General features: G+C 36.4%; 3 long non-coding RNA genes across 7 annotated transcripts in view; 1 reads left to right on the top strand and 2 right to left on the bottom strand.

The window, feature by feature from the left end:
• Positions 1–20787, top strand: part of LOC127953485 (uncharacterized) — a 115914-nt gene that overhangs the window by 16906 nt on the left and 78221 nt on the right. The gene's annotated exons all lie outside the window — the stretch shown is intronic.
• On the bottom strand, positions 66–20579 carry LOC127953493 (uncharacterized). 5 transcript variants are annotated; one of them, XR_008153254.1, is made up of 3 exons: positions 18103–18204; positions 10474–10988; positions 66–433 (listed from the first exon to the last, which is right to left on the bottom strand). It is a non-coding gene; the product is annotated as an uncharacterized LOC127953493 (long non-coding RNA). The 5 variants fall into 5 exon arrangements; XR_008153252.1 differs by lacking the exon at positions 66–433 and adding an exon at positions 2577–2670; XR_008153255.1 differs by lacking the exons at positions 66–433; positions 18103–18204 and adding exons at positions 2577–2670; positions 13387–13898.
• On the bottom strand, positions 14348–17654 carry LOC127953529 (uncharacterized). Its single transcript, XR_008153295.1, has 2 exons — positions 17587–17654; positions 14348–15333 (listed from the first exon to the last, which is right to left on the bottom strand). It is a non-coding gene; the product is annotated as an uncharacterized LOC127953529 (long non-coding RNA).

The following is a 20787-nucleotide window of genomic DNA, read 5'->3' as shown; positions in this document are numbered from 1 at the left end:
TTATTATTAGGGGTTCAAGCACGCAGTGCTGAAACCCTATTGTAATTGTTAGGATTTTTATTAGGGGTTCAAGCACGCAGTGCTGAAACCCTATTGTAATTGTAAGGATTTTTTTTATTATTATTATTTTTCTCCGCTAAAACTGATTGTGCAGACCAAACCGTAAGGCCTAGAGAGCTGAAACTTGGCCAGAATGTAGAGCTCCCCGAGGGGACATTCTGACAAAGTCTCACCCCAATCGGCCAAATGGGGGCGCTACAGCGCAAAAAACAAAAAAAATTGACATTTTGGGCCGTAAATCGTAAACCGTTAGCCGTAGACTCAAAAACATGGCATCGTTGCAATCCTTGGGTTAGCCCGAACAAAAGTGTATGGCGCCTTTTTGGGGTCTACGACGCACCGTTTTCTCGCAAAATCGAGCTATATCCGAAACCTACTTTTGCGAACTAGTCCTAGGATTTTCAACCAATCAGAACCAAACCACTTCAGAAATATTCCCTGGACACTCAATATCAATAATTATCAAAAAAAAGTTGAAATTTCAATTCTTACGCGAAAGAGTACACCAAAAAGCTTCTATGCTAACGTTAGCCAAATGCTATTTTGACTATAACTCTTGAACGGAATGAGATATCTTCACCAAAATTGGTACACATATGTATGAGCTCAATCTTTGGTCAAATAAAAAAAATTGCGCAGCTCTGCCACTTGGGGGCGCAATGAGATTTAAAAAACACATAAATGGCTATAACTAGGCAACCGTTTGCTCGATCGACTTGAAAATTGGTATGCAGTGTCTTGGTCTGAAGGGGCACAAGTACCTATGAGGACATTTGCATATCTCAAAAAACATGGCCGCCATTGGCCAAACAATTTTAAGCACCTATTTGAAAGGGTTAACGGATGTTGATCGGAACGAAACTTGCTGGGTACGTTCGACTCATGAACCTTAAGGTCTGTAAGAATTTTGAAAGAAATCGGCCACTAGTTGGCGCTTACGAGTTTTATGGCTCTGTAATCACGTGGTGTTTCACATATCAACACAATATGCATATCATTTGATAGATCTCCTCATAATGCACAACTTTGCCTCAAGAACCATTGCTGTCAATGAAATCGTTCAATTGTTATTCACAAATATGTTAAAAACCTACTTTTGCGAACTAGTCCTAGGTTTTTTGCCCGATCGGAACCAAACCACTGCAGTAATATTCTGTGGAATCTCTAGATCAATAATTATCAAAAAAATGTTGAATTTTGTACTTTGGTTAACGTTAAAGGGGTAATTTAGAAAAAGGGGTGTGGCCAAACATACCCCAAAGCCTATAAAACCTAAACGAAAACTCAAAACTTTATGAAACTCAGTGAAGTCGTGTAACAGGTGACTCTTAACAAGCATACAAAGTTTTATGGAGATCAGACCATAGGTGGCGCTATAACAGTAGAAAAGGTCTCAAAACACAAGATTTATATGGTAAATGGCCACAAATTGTTTGAAAATGCTCATATATTCACTCAAAAACACTAGATCTTCAAATCATATGATAGATCTCCTCATTCTGCACAACTTTGTCTCTGGGACCAATGTTGTCAATAAAGCTGTTAATTAAATATTCAATATTACTTGAAAAAGTTACTTTGGCAAACTAGTGATAAGGTATAAGCTGAAAATCAATAAAACCACTGAAGTACAATTCTCTAGACTCTGAAGGTCAATAATTATCAAAAATATGTTGAACAATTGCATTTGGACAACTATAAACTAGTAATTGTATAATATTTTATTTGCATAGTGTACACAAAGGCCTATTAATACAAACAGAAAGCCCACAAATTATAAAAAATGTGTAAAATAATGCATAATTTCATTCTAAACAAGCATGCCATATTTAAGAAACATTGGGCAAAAAAACACTAAGAGTTATAAAGGATTAACACATTGATGTATGAGAAATTGCCATTTATAACCACTAGATGGCAGCGGAAAACCACTAATGGGCTCATTCAGCTAACTTAAACAGTACAGTTGAAAAGATGTATGAATTAATGCCTAAACAATAAAAAAACACTCTTACAACATTTCAAATCTCATTGAGTTAAAGTTTTCCATTTTGTTCATTCAGACATATCAGTTTTTAAAATTTTGCCACATTATGATTACAGTGAAACCTGAAAATGACATCTAAAATCTTAAAAATGAGTTTAATCATTTTATTTCAGTGTGTGTGTCTCCTATTCTCCATTTTGGATGTGTTTAACGGTCATCCATACGTCCAGGTTGGCTCTGACCACCTAAGATGCCTTAAATGCTTGAACCCCGTAAATGCTGCTTGCAGCTTTAATTATTATTATTATTATTATTATTCTTCCGCCCTAGAACTGAACGTGCAGCCCAAACCGTAAGGCCTAGAGAGCTGAAATTTGGACAGATCGTAGAGCTCATTTTGGGGAGAACTTATCAAAGTCTCAGCCCAATCGGCCAAACAGGGGCGCTATAGCACAAAAAACAAAAATTTTGGACGTTTTTGGCCGTGAATCGTAAACCGTTAGCCATAAACTCAAAAACATGGCATCATAGCAATCCTTGGGTTAGCCCAAACAAAAGTGCACGGCGCCTTTTTGGGGTCTACGACGCACCGTTTTCTCGCAAAATCGAGCTATATCCGAAACCTACTTTTGCGAACTAGTCCTAGGATTTTCAACCAATCAGAACCAAACCACTTCAGAAATATTCCCTGGACACTCAATATCAATAATTATCAAAAAAAAGTTGAAATTTCAATTTTTATGCGAAACAGTACGCCAAAAAGCGTCTATAGTAACGTTGGCCAAATGCTATTTTAACTATAACTCTTGAACGGAATGAGATAACTTCACCAAACTTGGTAAACATATGTACGAGCTCAATTTTGGGTAAAATAAAAAAAATTGCGCATCTCTGCCACTTGGGGGCGCAATAAGATAGAAAAAAACACATAAATGGCTATAACTAGGCAACCGTTGGCTCGATCGACTTGAAAATTGGTATGCAGTGTCTTGGTCTGAAGGGGCACAAGTACCTATGAGGACATTTGCATATCTCAAAAAAACATGGCCGCCATTGGCCAAACAAATTTAAGCACCTATTTGAAAGGGTTAACGGATGTTGATCGGAACGAAACTCGCTGGGTACGTTCGACTCATGAACCTTAAGGTCTGTAAGAATTTTGAAAGAAATCGGCCACTAGTTGGCGCTAACGAGTTTTATGGCTCTGTAATCACGTGGTGTTTCACATATCAACACAATATGCATATAATTTGATAGATCTCCTCGTAATGCACAACTTTGCCTCAAGAACCATTGCTGTCAATCAAATCGTTCAATTGTTATTCACAAATATGTTAAAAACCTACTTTTGCGAACTAGTCCTAGGTTTTTTGTCCGATCGGAACCAAACCACTGCAGTAATATTCTGTGGACTCTCTAGATCAATAATTATTAAAAAAATGTTGAATTTTGTCCTTTGGTCAGCTGTAAAGGGGTAATTTAGAAAAAGGGGTGTGGCCAAACATACCCCAAAGCCTATAAAACCGAAACGAAAACTCAAAACTTTATGAAACTCGGTGAAATCGTCTAACTTGTGACTCTTAACAAGCATGCAAAGTTTCATGGAGATCAGACCATAGGTGGCGCTATAACAGTAGAAAAGGTCTCAAAACACAAGATTTATATGGTAAATGGCCTCAAATTGTTTGTAAATGCTCATATATTCACTCAAAAACACTAAATCTTTATATCATTTGATAAATATCCTCATTCTGAACAACTTTGCCTCTGGGACCAACGTTGTCAATAAAGCTGTTAATTAAACATTCAAGATTATTTTAAAAAGGTACTTTGGCAAACTAGTGATCGGGTATAAGATGAAAATCAATAAAACCACTGAAGTACAATTCTCTAGACTCTGAAGGTCAATAATTATCAAAAACATGTTGAACAATTGCATTTAGACAACTATAAACTAGTAATTTTATATTATGTTATTTGCATAGTGTACACAAAGGCCTATTAATACAAACAGAAATCCCACAAATGATCAAAACTGTGTAAAATAATGCATGATTTCATTCTAAACAAGCATGCAAAATTTAAGAGAGATTGGGCAAAAATAAAAAAAATAACAACACTATAACAGTTATGTTTAGAAACACAGTGTTGTTTCAGTAAATGCAATTTATAACCACTAGATGGCAGCGGAAGACCACTAATGGGCTCATTCAGTTAAAATGAACAGTACTGTAGAAAGGATTCATGAATTCATGCCAAAACATTAATAAATTAACTGTTATAACATGTTACATCTTATTGAATCAATGTTTTCCATTTTGTTCATACAGACACATCATTTTTTACAATTTTGCCACATTGTGATTACAGTGAAACCTGAATGACATCTAAACTCTTAAAAACTAGTTTAATCATTTAATTTCAGTGTGTGTGTGTCTGTCTTTTGGATGTATTTAAATGTCATCCATACATCCTGGTTGGCCGAGACCACCCCAGAGGCACAAAGACCTATTAATACAAACAGAAATCCCACAAATTATCAAAACTGTGTAAAGTAATGCATAATTTCATTCTAAACAAGCATGCAACATTTAAGAGAGATAGGGCAAAAAAACCCAACAACAACACTTTAACAGTTATGTTTAAAAACACAGTGTTGTTTGAGTAAATGCAATTTATAACCACTAGATGGCAGCGGAAGACCACTAATGGGCTCTTTCAGCTAGTACTGTTTTTATGAATTCATGCCAAAACATTAATAAATTAACTGTTATAACATTTTGTATCTCATTGAATTGATGTTTTCCATTTTGTTCATACAGATGTATCAGTTTTAACAATTTTGCCACATTATGATTACAGTTTAATCTGAAAATGACATCTAAACTCTAAAAAAAGAGAAGACTTGCAATAAGCTTATTGTCACCTATCACTTTTTATCAAATACCTATATCTGCCACAAAATGTTTGTGCATGTATATGTGTATCTTTGTGTGTGTGTGTGTGTGTGTGTGTGTGTGTGTGTGTGCATATGCTTATAGAGTATACATATAGTAGTCTAATCATTTACTTTCAGTGTGTGTGTCTGTCTGTTAGCCTGTTCTTCATTTTGGATGTGTTTAACTGTCATCCATGCATCCAGGTTGGCTCAGACCACCTCAGAGGCCTTAATGTGCTTGAACCCCGGTAAATGCTGCTTGCAGCTTTAATTAGGGGTTCAAGCACGCAGTGCTGAAACCCTATTGTAATTGTTAGGATTTTTATTATTATTATTATTATTCTTCTGCCCTAGAACTGAACGTGCAGCCCAAACCGTAAGGCCTAGAGACTTGAAACTTGGTCAGATGATAGAGCTCAATTTGGGGAGAACCTATCAAAGTCTCAGCCCAATTGGCCAATAGGGGGCGCTACAGTGATCGAAAATGCGTTTTTGCTAATAGCTCCTAAACCGCTTGTGATAGAGCCAAAAATTTTACATTTCTGGAATCCGTGGGTCATGCGAAATTAAAAACGGTCACTATGAATTTGGGTCTAGGAGGCCTCGTTTTTTCGCAAACTTAACGTATGTCCAAAACCTACTTTTGCGAACTAGTCCTAGGTTTTTCACCCAATCTGAACCAAACCACTGCAGAAATGTTCTCTGTCCAGTGAATATCAATAATTATCAAAAAAATGTAGAAATTTCGACTCACTGTCGTAATGGGATGCCAAAATGTTCGAAAGTCGAGGACCAATTTTACGCAACAGGCTATAACTCATGAATGAAATGAGATATCTTCACCAAACTCGGTATACATATCTATGAGCTCAATCTTTGGTCAAATAATAAAAATTGCACACCTCTGCCACTTGGGGGCGCTATAAAAAGAAAAAACACATAAATGGCTATAATTAGGCAACCGTTGGCTCGATCGACTTGAAAATTGTTATGCAGTGTCTTGGTCTGAAGGGGCACAAGTACCTATGAGGACATTTGCATATCTCAAAAACATGGCCGCCATTGGCCAAACAATTTTAAGCACCTATTTGAAAGGGTTAACGGATGTTGATCGGAACGAAACTCACTGGGTACGTTCGACTCATGAACCTTAAGGTCTGTAAGAATTTTGAAAGAAATCGGCCACTAGTTGGCGCTAACGAGTTTTATGGCTCTGTAATCACATGGTGTTTCACGTATCAACACAATATGCATATCATTTGATAGATCTCCTCATAATGCACAACTTTGCCTCAAGAACCATTGCTGTCAATCAAATCGTTCAATTGTTATTCACAAATATGTTAAAAACCTACTTTTGCGAACTAGTCCTAGGTTTTTTGTCCGATCGGAACCAAACCACTGCAGTAATATTCTGTGGACTCTGTAGATCAATAATTATTAAAAAAAATGTTGAATTTTGTCCTTTGGTTAGCTGTAAAGGGGTAATATAGAAAAAGGGGTGTGGCCAAACATACCCCAAAGCCTATAAAACCTAAACGAAAACTCAAAACTTTATGAAACTCGGTGAGAACATGTAACAGGTGACTCTTAACAAGCATGCAAAGTTTCATGGAGATCGAACCATAGGTGGCGCTATAACAGTACAACAGGTCTCAAAACACAAGATTTAGATGGTAAATGGCCTCAAATTGTTTGAAAATGCTCATATATTCACTCAAAAACACTAGATATTCATATCATATGATAGATCTCCTCATTCTGAACAACTTTGCCTCTGGGACCAATGTTGTCAATAAAGCTGTTAATTAAATATTCAAGATTATTTAAAACAGTTACTTTGGCATACTTGTGATACGGTTAAAGATGAAAATCAATAATACCACTGAAGTACAATTCTCTAGACTCTGAAGGTCAATAATTATCAAAAACATTTTGAATAATTGCATTTGGACAACTATAAACCAGTAATTTTATAATATGTTATTTGCATAGTGTACACAAAGGCCTATTAATACAATCAGAAAGCCCACAAATTATCAAAACTGTGTAAAATAATGCATGATTTCATTCTAAACAAGCATGCATAATTTAAGAGAGATTGGGCAAAAAAAAAAAAAATAACAACACTATAACAGTTATGTTTAAAAACACAGTGTTGTTTGAGTAAATGCAATTTATAACCACTAGATGGCAGCGGAAGACCACTAATGGGCTCATTCAGCAAAGTTGAACAGTACTGTTGAAAGGATTCATGAATTTATGCCAAAACATTAAAAAATTAACTGTTATAACATTTTAAATCTTATTGAGTCAATGTTTTCCATTTTGTTCATACAGCTATATCAGTTTTTACAATTTTGCCACATTATGATTACAGTTTAACCTGAAAATGACATCTAAACTCTTAAAAAGAGAAGATTTGCAATAAGTTTATTGTCACCTATCACTTATTTCAGATACCTATATCTGCAACAAAATGTGTGTGCATGTAAATGTGTGTCTTTGTGTGTGTGTGTGTGTGCATATGCTTATAGAGTATAATTATATTAGTCTAATCATTTACTTTCAGTGTGTGTGTCTGTCTGTCAGCCTGTTCTCCATTTTGGATGTGTTTAAATGTCATCCAAACATCCAGGTTGGCTCTGACCACCTCAGAGGCCTTAATGTGCTTGAACCCCGGTAAAATGCTGCTTGCAGCTTTAATTATTATTATTATTATTATTCTTCTGCCCTAGAACTGAACGTGCAGCCCAAACCGTAAGGCGTAGAGAGCTGAAATTTGGACAGATCGTAGAGCTCAATTTGGGGAGAACTTATCAAAGTCTCAGCCCAATCGGCCTAACGGGGGCGCTACAGCGCAAAAAACAAAAATTTTCGACATTTTTGGCCGTAAATCGTATACCGTTAGCCGTAGACTCAAAAACATGGCATTGTTGCAATCCTTGTGTTAGCCCGAACAAAAGTGCACGGCGCCTTTTTGGGGTCTACGACGCACCGTTTTCTCGCAAAATCGAGCTATATCCGAAACCTACTTTTGCGAACTAGTCCTAGGATTTTCAACCAATCAGAACCAAACCACTTGAGAAATATTCCCTGGACACTCAATATCAATAATTATTAAAAAAAAGTTAAAATTTCAATTCTTACGCGAAACAGTACGCCAAAAAGCGTCTATGCTAACGTTAGCCAAATACTATTTTGACTATAACTCTTGAACGGAATGAGACATCTTCACCAAACTCGGTACACATATGTATGAGCTCAATCTTTGGTCAAATCAAAAAAATTGCGCATCTCTGCCACTTGGGGGCGCAATAAGATAGAAAAAACACATAAATTGCTATAACTAGTCAACCGTTGGCTCGATCAACTTGAAAATCGGTATGCAGTGTCTTGGTCTGAAGGGGCACAAGTACTTATGAGGACATTTGCATATCTCAAAAAACATGGCCGTCATTGGCCAAACAAATTTAAGCACCTATTTGAAAGGGTTAACGGATGTTGATCGGAACGAAACTCGCTGGGTACGTTCGACTCATGAACCTTAAGGTCTGTAAGAATTTTGAAAGAAATCGGCCACTAGTTGGCGCTAACGAGTTTTATGGCTCTGTAATCACGTGGTGTTTCACATATCAACACAATATGCATATCATTTGATAGATCTCCTCGTAATGCACAACTTTGCCTCAAGAACCATTGCTGTCAATCAAATCGTTCAATTGTTATTCACAAATATGTTAAAAACCTACTTTTGCGAACTAGTCCTAGGTTTTTTGCCCGATCGGAACCAAACCACTGCAGTAATATTCTGTGGACTCTCTAGATCAATAATTATTAAAAAAATGTTGAATTTTGTCCTTTGGTTAGCTGTAACCGGGTAATTTAGAAAAATGGGTGTGGCCAAACATACCCCAAAGCCTATAAAACCTAAAGGAAAACTCAAAACTGTATGAAACTCAGTGAAATCATGTATCAGGTGACTCTTAACAAGCATGCAAAGTTTCATGGAGATCAGACCATAGGTGGCGCTATAACAGTAGAAAAGGTCTCAAAACACAAGATTTATATGGTAAATGGCCCCAAATTGTTTGAAAATGCTCATATATTCACTCAAAAACACTAAATCTTCATATCATATGATAGATCTCCTCCTTCTGAACAACTTTGCCTCTGGGACCAATGTTGTCAATAAAGCTGTTAATTAAATATTCAAGATTATTTTAAAAAGTTACTTTGGCATACTTGTGATACGGTTTAAGATGAAAATCAATAAAACCACTGAAGTACAATTCTGTAGACTCTGAAGGTCAATAATTATCAAAAACATGTTGAACAATTGCATTTGGACAACTATAAACCAGTAATTTTATAATATGTTCTTTTCATAGTGTACACAAAGGCCTATTAATACAAACAGAAAGCCCACACATTATCAAAACTGTGTAAAACAATGCGTAATTTCATTCTAAACAAGCATGCAAAATTTAAGAGAGATTGGGCAAAAAAAAAAAAAAACACTATAACAGTTATGTTTAAAAACAGTGTTGCTTGAGTAAATGCAATTTATAACCTCTAGATGGCAGTGGAAGACCACTAATGGGCTCATTCAGTTAAGTTGAACAGTACTGTTGAAAGGATTCATGAATTCATCCCAAAACATTAAAAATGTAACTGTTATAACATTTTAAATCTCATTGAGTCAATGTTTTCCATTTTGTTCTTACAGATATATCAGTTTTTACTATTTTGCCACATTGTGATTACAGTTTAACCTGAAAATGACATCTAAACTCTTACAAAGAGAAGACTTGCAATAAGTTTATTGTCACCTATCACTTATTTCAAATACCTATATCTGCAACAAAATGTTTGTGCATGTATATGTGTGTCTTTCTGTGTGTGTGTGTGTGCATATGCTTATAGAGTATACATATATTAGTCTAATCATTTACTTTCAGTGTGTGTGTCTGTCTGTTAGCCTGTTCTCCATTTTGGATGTGTTTAAATGTCATCCATGCATCCAGGTTGGCTCAGACCACCTCAGAGGCCTTAATGTGCTTGAACCCCGGTAAATGCTGCTTGCAGCTTTAATTAGGGGTTCAAGCACGCAGTGCTGAAACCCTATTGTATTTGTTAGGATTTTTATTATTATTATTATTATTATTATTATTATTATTATTCTTCTGCCCTAGAACTGAACGTGCAGCCCAAACCGTAAGGCCTAGAGAGCTGAAATTTGGACAGATCGTAGAGCTCAATTTGGGGAGAACTTATCAAAGTCTCAGCCCAATCGGCCTAACGGGGGCGCTACAGCGCAAAAAGCAAAAATTTTGGACATTTTTGGCCGTAAATCGTATACCGTTAGCCGTAGACTCAAAAACATGGCATTGTTGCAATCCTTGGGTTAGCCCGAACAAAAGTGCACGGCGCCTTTTTGGGGTCTACGACGCACCGTTTTCTCGCAAAATCGAGCTATTTCCGAAACCTACTTTTGCGAACTAGTCCTAGGATTTTCAACCAATCAGAACCAAACCACTTCATAAATATTCCCTGGACACTCAATATCAATAATTATTAAAAAAAAGTTGAAATTTCAATTCTTACGCGAAACAGTACGCCAAAAAGCGTCTATGCTAACGTTAGCCAAATACTATTTTGACTATAACTCTTGAACGGAATGAGATATCTTCACCAAACTCGGTACACGTATGTATGAGCTCAATCTTTGGTCAAATCAAAAAAATTGCGCATCTCTGCCACTTGGGGGCGCTATAAGATAGAAAAAACACATAAATTGCTATAACTAGGCAACCGTTGGCTCGATCGACTTGAAAATCGGTATGCAGTGTCTTGGTCTGAAGGGGCACAAGTACTTATGAGGACATTTGCATATCTCAAAAAACATGGCCGTCATTGGCCAAACAAATTTAAGCACCTATTTGAAAGGGTTAACGGATGTTGATCGGAACGAAACTCGCTGGGTACGTTCGACTCATGAACCTTAAGGCCTGTAAGAATTTTGAAAGAAATCGGCCACTAGTTGGCGCTAACGAGTTTTATGGCTCTGTAATCACGTGGTGTTTCACATATCAACACAATATGCATATCATTTGATAGATCTCCTCGTAATGCACAACTTTGCCTCAAGAACCATTGCTGTCAATCAAATCGTTCAATTGTTATTCACAAATATGTTAAAAACCTACTTTTGCGAACTAGTCCTAGGTTTTTTGCCCGATCGGAACCAAACCACTGCAGTAATATTCTGTGGACTCTCTAGATCAATAATTATTAAAAAAATGTTGAATTTTGTCCTTTGGTTAGCTGTAACCGGGTAATTTAGAAAAAGGGGTGTGGCCAAACATACCCCAAAGCCTATAAAACCTAAAGGAAAACTCAAAACTGTATGAAACTCAGTGAAATCATGTATCAGGTGACTCTTAACAAGCATGCAAAGTTTCATGGAGATCAGACCTTAGGTGGCGCTATAACAGTAGAAAAGGTCTCAAAACACAAGATTTCTATGGTAAATGGCCCCAAATTGTTTGAAAATGCTCATATATTCACTCAAAAACACTAAATCTTCATATCATATGATAGATCTCCTCATTCTGAACAACTTTGCCTCTGGGACCAATGTTGTCAATAAAGCTGTTAATTAAATATTCAAGATTATTTTAAAAAGTTACTTTGGCATACTTGTGATACGGTTTAAGATGAAAATCAATAAAACCACTGAAGTACAATTCTGTAGACTCTGAAGGTCAATAATTATCAAAAACATGTTGAACAATTGCATTTGGACAACTATAAACCAGTAATTTTATAATATGTTCTTTTCATAGTGTACACAAAGGCCTATTAATACAAACAGAAAGCCCACACATTATCAAAACTGTGTAAAACAATGCATAATTTCATTCTAAACAAGCATGCAAAATTTAAGAGAGATTGGGCAAAAAAAAAAAAAAAAAACACTATAACAGTTATGTTTAAAAACAGTGTTGCTTGAGTAAATGCAATTTATAACCTCTAGATGGCAGTGGAAGACCACTAATGGGCTCATTCAGTTAAGTTGAACAGTACTGTTGAAAGGATTCATGAATTCATCCCAAAACATTAAAAATGTAACTGTTATAACATTTTAAATCTCATTGAGTCAATGTTTTCCATTTTGTTCTTACAGATATATCAGTTTTTACTATTTTGCCACATTGTGATTACAGTTTAACCTGAAAATGACATCTAAACTCTTAAAAAGAGAAGACTTGCAATAAGTTTATTGTCACCTATCACTTATTTCAAATACCTATATCTGCAACAAAATGTTTGTGCATGTATATGTGTGTCTTTCTGTGTGTGTGTGTGTGTGTGTGTGTGTGTGTGCATATGCTTATAGAGTATACATATATTAGTCTAATCATTTACTTTCAGTGTGTGTGTCTGTCTGTTAGCCTGTTCTCCATTTTGGATGTGTTTAAATGTCATCCATGCATCCAGGTTGGCTCAGACCACCTCAGAGGCCTTAATGTGCTTGAACCCCGGTAAATGCTGCTTGCAGCTTTAATTATTATTATTCTTCTGCCCTAGAACTGAACGTGCAGCCCAAACCGTAAGGCGTAGAGAGCTGAAATTTGGACAGATCGTAGAGCTCAATTTGGGGAGAACTTATCAAAGTCTCAGCCCAATCGGCCTAACGGGGGCGCTACAGCGCAAAAAACAAAAATTTTGGACATTTTTGGCCGTAAATCGTATACCGTTAGCCGTAGACTCAAAAACATGGCATTGTTGCAATCCTTGGGTTAGCCCGAACAAAAGTGCACGGCGCCTTTTTGGGGTCTACGACGCACCGTTTTCTCGCAAAATCGAGCTATATCCGAAACCTACTTTTGCGAACTAGTCCTAGGATTTTCAACCAATCAGAACCAAACCACTTCATAAATATTCCCTGGACACTCAATATCAATAATTATTAAAAAAAAGTTGAAATTTCAATTCTTACGCGAAACAGTACGCCAAAAAGCGTCTATGCTAACGTTAGCCAAATACTATTTTGACTATAACTCTTGAACGGAATGAGATATCTTCACCAAACTCGGTACACATATGTATGAGCTCAATCTTTGGTCAAATCAAAAAAATTGCGCATCTCTGCCACTTGGGGGCGCTATAAGATAGAAAAAACACATAAATTGCTATAACTAGGCAACCGTTGGCTCGATCAACTTGAAAATCGGTATGCAGTGTCTTGGTCTGAAGGGGCACAAGTACTTATGAGGACATTTGCATATCTCAAAAAACATGGCCGTCATTGGCCAAACAAATTTAAGCACCTATTTGAAAGGGTTAACGGATGTTGATCGGAACGAAACTCGCTGGGTACGTTCGACTCATGAACCTTAAGGTCTGTAAGAATTTTGAAAGAAATCGGCCACTAGTTGGCGCTAACGAGTTTTATGGCTCTGTAATCACGTGGTGTTTCACATATCAACACAATATGCATATCATTTGATAGATCTCCTCGTAATGCACAACTTTGCCTCAAGAACCATCGCTGTCAATCAAATCGTTCAATTGTTATTCACAAATATGTTAAAAACCTACTTTTGCGAACTAGTCCTAGGTTTTTTGCCCGATCGGAACCAAACCACTGCAGTAATATTCTGTGGACTCTCTAGATCAATAATTATTAAAAAAAATGTTGAATTTTGTCCTTTGGTTTGCTGTAACCGGGTAATTTAGAAAAAGGGGTGTGGCCAAACATACCCCAAAGCCTATAAAACCTAAAGGAAAACTCAAAACTGTATGAAACTCAGTGAAATCATGTATCAGGTGACTCTTAACAAGCATGCAAAGTTTCATGGAGATCAGACCATAGGTGGCGCTATAACAGTAGAAAAGGTCTCAAAACACAAGATTTATATGGTAAATGGCCCCAAATTGTTTGAAAATGCTCATATATTCACTCAAAAACACTAAATCTTCATATCATATGATAGATCTCCTCATTCTGAACAACTTTGCCTCTGGGACCAATGTTGTCAATAAAGCTGTTAATTAAATATTCAAGATTATTTTAAAAAGTTACTTTGGCATACTTGTGATACGGTTTAAGATGAAAATCAATAAAACCACTGAAGTACAATTCTGTAGACTCTGAAGGTCAATAATTATCAAAAACATGTTGAACAATTGCATTTGGACAACTATAAACCAGTAATTTTATAATATGTTCTTTTCATAGTGTACACAAAGGCCTATTAATACAAACAGAAAGCCCACACATTATCAAAACTGTGTAAAACAATGCATAATTTCATTCTAAACAAGCATGCAAAATTTAAGAGAGATTGGGCAAAAAAAAAAAAAAAAAAAAAACACTATAACAGTTATGTTTAAAAACAGTGTTGCTTGAGTAAATGCAATTTATAACCTCTAGATGGCAGTGGAAGACCACTAATGGGCTCATTCAGTTAAGTTGAACAGTACTGTTGAAAGGATTCATGAATTCATCCCAAAACATTAAAAATGTAACTGTTATAACATTTTAAATCTCATTGAGTCAATGTTTTCCATTTTGTTCTTACAGATATATCAGTTTTTACTATTTTGTCACATTGTGATTACAGTTTAACCTGAAAATGACATCTAAACTCTTAAAAAGAGAAGACTTGCAATAAGTTTATTGTCACCTATCACTTATTTCAAATACCTATATCTGCAACAAAATGTTTGTGCATGTATATGTGTGTCTTTCTGTGTGTGTGTGTGTGCATATGCTTATAGAGTATACATATATTAGTATAATCATTTACTTTCAGTGTGTGTGTCTGTCTGTTAGCCTGTTCTCCATTTTGGATGTGTTTAACTGTCATCCATGCATCCAGGTTGGCTCTGACCACCTCAGAGGCCTTAATGTGCTTGAACCCCGGTAAATGCTGCTTGCAGCTTTAATTAGGGGTTCAAGCACGCAGTGCTGAAACCCTATTGTAATTGTTAGGATTTTTATTATTATTATTATTATTATTATTATTATTATTCTTCCGCCCTAGAACTGAACGTGCAGCCCAAACCGTAAGGCCTAGAGAGCTGAAATTTGGACAGATCGTAGAGCTCATTTTGGGGAGAACTTATCAAAGTCTCAGCCCAATCGGCCAAACGGGGGCGCTATAGCGCAAAAAACAAAAATTTTGGACGTTTTTGGCCGTGAATCGTAAACCGTTAGCCATAAACTCAAAAACATGGCATCATAGCAATCCTTGGGTTAGCCCGAACAAAAGTGCACGGCGCCTTTTTGGGGTCTACGACGCACCGTTTTCTCGCAAAATCGAGCTATATCCGAAACCTACTTTTGCGAACTAGTCTTAGGATTTTCAACCAATCAGAACCAAACCACTTCATAAATATTCCCTGGACACTCAATATCAATAATTATCAAAAAAAAGTTGAAATTTCAATTCTTACGCGAAACAGTACACCAAAAAGCGTCTATGCTAACGTTAGCCAAATACTATTTTGACTATAACTCTTGAACGGAATGAGATATCTTCACCAAAATTGGTACACATATGTATGAGCTCAATCTTTGGTCAAATAAAAAAAATTGCATATCTCTGCCACTTGGGGGCGCAATAAGATTTAAAAAACACATAAATGGCTATAACCAGGCAACCGTTGGCTCGATCGACTTGAAAATTGGTATGCAGTGTCTTGGTCTGAAGGGGCACAAGTACCTATGAGGACATTTGCATATCTCAAAAAACATGGCCGCCATTGGCCAAACAAATTTAAGCACCTATTTGAAAGGGTTAACGGATGTTCATCGGAACGAAACTCGCTGGGTACGTTCGACTCATGAACCTTAAGGTCTGTAAGAATTTTGAAAGAAATTGGCCACTAGTTGGCGCTAACGAGTTTTATGGCTCTGTAATCACGTGGTGTTTCACATATCAACACAATATGCATATCATTTGATAGATCTCCTCATAATGCACAACTTTGCCTCAAGAACCATTGCTGTCAATCAAATCGTTCAATTGTTATTCACAAATATGTTAAAAACCTACTTTTGCGAACTAGTCCTAGGTTTTTTGTCCGATCGGAACCAAACCACTGCAGTAATAATCTGTGGACTCTCTAGATCAATAATTATCAAAAAAATGTTAAATTTTGTACTTTGGTTAGCGTTAAAGGGGTAATTAAGAAAAGGGGTGTGGCCAAACATACCCCAAAGCCTATAAAACCTAAACAAAAACTCTAAACTTTATGAAACTAGGGAAAAACATGTAACAGGTGACTCTTAACAAGCATGCAAAGTTTCAAGGAGATCGGACCATAGGTGGCGCTATAACAGTAGAAAAGGTCTCAAAACACAAGATTTATATGGTAAATGGCCTCAAATTGTTTGAAAATGCTAATATATTCTCTCAAAAACACTAGATCTTCACATCAAATGATAGATCTCCTCATTCTGAACAACTTTGCCTCTGGGACCAATGTTGTCAATAAAGCTGTTAATTAAATATTCAAGATTATTTAAAAAAGTTACTTTGCCAAAGTAGTCCAAGGCTTTAAGCTGAAAATCAATAAAACCACTGAAGTACAATTCTCTAGACTCTGAAGGTCAATAATTATCAAAAACATGTTAAACAATTGCATTTGGACAACTATAAACCAATAATTTTATAATATGTTATTTTCACAGTGTACACAAAGGCCTATTAATACAAACAGAAAGCCCACAAATTATCAAAACTGTGTAAAATAATGCCTAATTTCATTCTAAACAAAGCATTCAAAATTTAAGAGAGATTGGGCAAAAAACATTACACTATAACAGTTATGTTTAAAAACAGTGTTGTTTGAGTAAATGCAATTTATAACCACTAGATGGCAGCGGAAGACCACTAATGGGCTCATTAAGCAAATTGAAACAGTACTTTTGAGAAGATTTATGAATTCATGCCTAAACAATAAATAAAAAAACACTGTTACAACATTTTAAATCTCACTGAGTTAAAGTTTTCCATTTTGTTCATACAGACTTATCAGTTTTTAAAATTTTGCCACATATGATTACAGTGAAACCTGAAAATGACATCCAAACTCTTAAAAACTAGTTTAATCATTTAATTTCAGTGCGTGTGTCTGTCTGTCAGCCTATTCTCCGTTTTGGATGTGTTTAACTGTCATCCATACGTCCAGGTTGGCTCAGACCACCTCAGAGGCCTTAATGTGCTTGAACCCCGTAAATGCTGCTTGCAGCTTTAATTATTATTATTATTATTATTATTCTTCCGCCCTAGAACTGAACGTGCAGCCCAAACCGTAAGGCCTAGAGAGCTGAAATTTGGACAGATCGTAGAGCTCATTTTGGGGAGAACTTATCAAAGTCTCAGCCCAATCAGCCAAACGGGGGCGCTATAGCGCAAAAAACAAAAATTTTTGACGTTTTTGGCCGTGAATCGTAAACCGTTAGCCATAAACTCAAAAACATGGCATCATAGCAATCCTTGGGTTAGCCCGAACAAAAGTGCACGGCGCCTTTTTGGGGTCTACGACGCACCGTTTTCTCGCAAAATCGAGCTATATCCGAAACCTACTTTTGCGAACTAGTCCTAGGATTTTCAACCAATCAGAACCAAACCACTTCAGAAATATTCCCTGGACACTCAATATCAATAATTATCAAAAAAAAAATTGAAATTTCAATTTTTACGTGAAACAGTACGCCAAAAAGCGTCTATAGTAACGTTGGCCAAATGCTATTTTAACTATAACTCTTGAACGGAATGAGATAACTTCACCAAACTTGGTACACATATGTACGAGCTCAATTTTGGGTAAAATAAAAAAAATTGCGCATCTCTGCCACTTGGGGGCGCAATAAGATAGAAAAAACACATAAATGGCTATAACTAGGCAACCGTTGGCTCGATCGACTTGAAAATTGGTATGCAGTATCTTGGTCTGAAGGGGCACAAGTACCTATGAGGACATTTGCATATCTCAAAAAACATGGCCGCCATTGGCCAAACAATTTTAAGCACCTATTTGAAAGGGTTAACGGATGTTGATCGGAACGAAACTCGCTGGGTACGTTCGACTCATGAACCTTAAGGTCTGTAAGAATTTTGAAAGAAATCGGCCACTAGTTGGCGCTAACGAGTTTTATGGCTCTGTAATCACGTGGTGTTTCACATATCAACACAATATGCATATCATTTGATAGATCTCCTCATAATGCACAACTTTGCCTCAAGAACCATTGCTGTCAATCAAATCGTTCAATTGTTATTCACAAATATGTTAAAAACCTACTTTTGCGAACTAGTCCTAGATTTTTTGCCCGATCAGAACCAAACCACTGCAGTAATATTCTGTGGACTCTCTAGATCAATAATTATCAAAAAAATGTTGAATTTTGTCCTTTGGTTAGCTGTAAAGGGGTAATTTAGAAAAAGGGGTGTGGCCAAACATACCCCAAAGCCTATAAAACCTAAACGAAAACTCAAAACTTTATGAAACTAGGTGAAATCATGTAACAGGTGACTCTCAACAAGGCTGCAAAGTTTCATGGAGATTGATCCATAGGTGGCGCTATAACAGTAGAAAAGGTCTCATAACACAAGATTTAGATGGTAAATGGCCTAAAACTGTTTGAAAATGCACATATATTCACTCAAAAACACTAAATCTTCATATCATATGATAGATCTCCTCATTCTGAAAAACTTTGCCTCTGGGACCAATTTTGTCAATAAATCTGTTAATTAAATATTCAAGATTATTTGAAAAAGTTACTTTGGCAAAGTATTCCAAGGCTTTAAGCTGAAAATCAATAAAACCACTGAAGTACAATTCTCTAGACTCTGAAGGTCAATAATTATCAAAAACATGTTGAACAATTGCATTTGGACAACTATAAACCAGTAATTTTATAATATGTTATTTGCATAGTGTACACAAAAGCCTATTAATACAAACAGAAAGCCCACAAATTATCAAAACTGTGTAAAATAATGCATAATTTCATTCTAAACGAGCATGCCATATTTAAGAGATATTGGGCAAAAAACACTACGAGTTAAAAGGATTAACACATTGATGTATATGAAATTGCCATTTATAACCACTAGATGGCAGCGGAAAACCACTAATGGGCTCATTCAGCTAACTTAAACTGTACAGTTGAAAGGATGTAATGCCTAAACAATACAAAAAACACTCTTACAACATTTCAAATCTCATTGAGTTAAAGTTTTCCATTTTGTTCATTCAGACATATCAGTTTTTAAAATTTTGCCACATTATGATTACAGTGAAACCTGAAAATGACATCTAAAATCTTAAAAACGAGTTTAATCATTTAATTTCAGTGTGTGTGTCTGTCTGTTAGCCTATTCTCCATTTTGGATGTGTTTAACGACCATCCATATATGTCCAGGTTGGCTCTGACCACCTAAGATGCCTTAAGTGCTTGAACCCCGTAAATGCTGCTTGCAGCTTTAATTATTATTATTATTCTTCCGCCCTAGAACTGAACGTGCAGCCCAAACCGTAAGGCCTAGAGAGCTGAAATTTGGACAGATCGTAGAGCTCATTTTGGGGAGAACTTATCAAAGTCTCAGCCCAATCGGCCAAACGGGGGCGCTATAGCGCAAAAAACAAAAATTTTGGACGTTTTTGGCCGTGAATCGTAAACCGTTAGCCATAAACTCAAAAACATGGCATCATAGCAATCCTTGGGTTAGCCCGAACAAAAGTGCACGGCGCCTTTTTGGGGTCTACGACGCACCGTTTTCTCGCAAAATCGAGCTATATCCGAAACCTACTTTTGCGAACTAGTCCTAGGATTTTCAACCAATCAGAACCAAACCACTTCAGAAATATTCCCTGGACACTCAATACCAATAATTATCAAAAAAAAGTTGAAATTTCAATTTTTACGCGAAACAGTATGCCAAAAAGCGTCTATAGTAACGTTGGCCAAATGCTATTTTAACTATAACTCTTGAACGGAATGAGATAACTTCACCAAACTTGGTACACATATGTACGAGCTCAATTTTGGGTAAAATAAAAAAAATTGCGAATCTCTGCCACTTGGGGGCGCAATAAGATAGAAAAAACACATAAATGGCTATAACTAGGCAACCGTTGGCTCGATCGACTTGAAAATTGGTATGCAGTGTCTTGGTCTGAAGGGGCACAAGTACCTATGAGGACATTTGCATATCTCAAAAAACATGGCCGCCATTGGCCAAAAAATTTTAAGCACCTATTTGAAAGGGTTAACGGATGTTGATCGGAACGAAACTCGCTGGGTACGTTCGACTCATGAACCTTAAGGTCTGTAAGAATTTTGAAAGAAATCGGCCACTAGTTGGCGCTAACGAGTTGTATGGCTCTGTAATCACGTGGTGTTTCACATATCAACACAATATGCATATCATTTGATAGATCTCCTCATAATGCACAACTTTGCCTCAAGAACCATTGCTGTCAATCAAATCGTTCAATTGTTATTCACAAATATGTTAAAAACTTACTTTTGCGAACTAGTCCTAGATTTTTTGCCCGATCAGAACCAAACCACTGCAGTAATATTCTGTGGACACTCTAGATCAATAATTATCAAAAAAATGTTGAATTTTGTCCTTTGGTTAGCTGTAAAGGGGTAATTTAGAAAAAGGGGTGTGGCCAAACATACCCCAAAGCCTATAAAACCTAAACGAAAACTCAAAACTTTATGAAACTAGGTGAAATCATGTAACAGGTGACTCTCAACAAGGCTGCA

Source organism: Carassius gibelio, chromosome B3, assembly GCF_023724105.1.
Source record: "Carassius gibelio isolate Cgi1373 ecotype wild population from Czech Republic chromosome B3, carGib1.2-hapl.c, whole genome shotgun sequence".
Taxonomy (NCBI): domain Eukaryota; kingdom Metazoa; phylum Chordata; class Actinopteri; order Cypriniformes; family Cyprinidae; genus Carassius; species Carassius gibelio.
Note: the sequence above shows the minus strand (reverse complement) of the source record. Positions and strands in the feature narration are given on the sequence as shown.